The following is a 1337-nucleotide window of genomic DNA, read 5'->3' on the forward strand; positions in this document are numbered from 1 at the left end:
GGGAGATAGCATCGAAGGGTAGACGAGAATGCATGGACTAATGTCGTATCGATGTTTTGGAAGAGCTAGGTCGCTACGTAGCGACCGAGCGGTACGAACGCTCGGTCGGTATGTAGTGACCGAGAGGAACTAACACTCAGTCGCTACGTAGCGACCGAGCTTCGGCTCGAGCTCGGTCGCTACGGGAGAGCTCGGTCGCTACGTAACGACCAAGCGGAACAGACGCTCGGTCGCTATGTAGCGACCGGACAGCGTGCATGTGCGGTAGTAGCGTAATGACCGAGCTTGGTTCATCTGTGTTCCGAGCGTCATACTCGGACCTATCCGTAACCGGTCTAGGCATGTTTCCAATGGCTTATGCTTGATCTAAATAGAATTCAAACGAAGCTTTATCTCGGGAACATACGTTGTGACGTTCTCTTGATCCTTCTTGATAAAAAAAGAAAAACACGAGATGTCGAGTAAGAAGAGGAGTTCGAAGAAAGGGTCCTTGCCTCAAACGTTTCTTAAGAGCTCCGTGCGCCAAAGATGGAATTCGTTCCTCATTCTGTAGACCTGGCCGAGAATGAGGCATGGTGGGTGGCGTGTTATGGTTCGATCATGCCTCCCAAAGAGAAATCATTCCCGGTTATGAACCGTCATCCGGTCAAGGAAGCTGCACCAAGTAGGAGTACTAGCGAATTCCTCGAGATCATGCGGTAATTCTACCATATTTCGGATGCGGTGGAGTTCAGGGTTCCTCGTCAAGGAGAGTGTGCTAGTAGCCCCTCGGAGGGTTACTTTACTTGTTACGAAGCATTCGTAGTGCGCTGTCGTTTGTTGTTCCCGATTCCCGAAATCATCGTCCATGTGTTGGATCGTTTCGCGGTGGCGATAAGCCAACTGAATCCCCTTGGCATCCAGCACCTCATTGGAGTCTTGATCCTGAGCTACGAGCATGGTCTCTCCCTAACCGTCGATCACTTCGAAGCGCTTCTTCGGTTACAGATCATCAAGGATACGGACACGTACAGGCTGGTTCCTCGGAACTTCATGTCAGTGGTTAAGGGGTTTACTTCTAACTTCAACTCGTGGAAGAAGTTTTTCTTCTTCGTTCGTGTAGACGCTGCGTCCGTTGAGGAGAGTTGTATCCCATTGTTCCTGAGGTTGCCGAACGATCGTCCCTTCATCAAGCCTCTTGCTCCGTTACCTGAGGACATGCCGTAGACAGTTTGAAAGGCGCTTAGGTTTGTGCATCCTAGTCCTGCTTTGAGCAGAGAAACGAGGAGTGATTCCGATCTTGATGACCAAGGTCCCAACGCTGCTCCCACGATTGCGACGGGGCTGAATTCTTCGAA

Source organism: Brassica oleracea, chromosome C5 (genome assembly GCF_000695525.1).
Source record: "Brassica oleracea var. oleracea cultivar TO1000 chromosome C5, BOL, whole genome shotgun sequence".
Lineage (NCBI taxonomy): Eukaryota > Viridiplantae > Streptophyta > Magnoliopsida > Brassicales > Brassicaceae > Brassica > Brassica oleracea.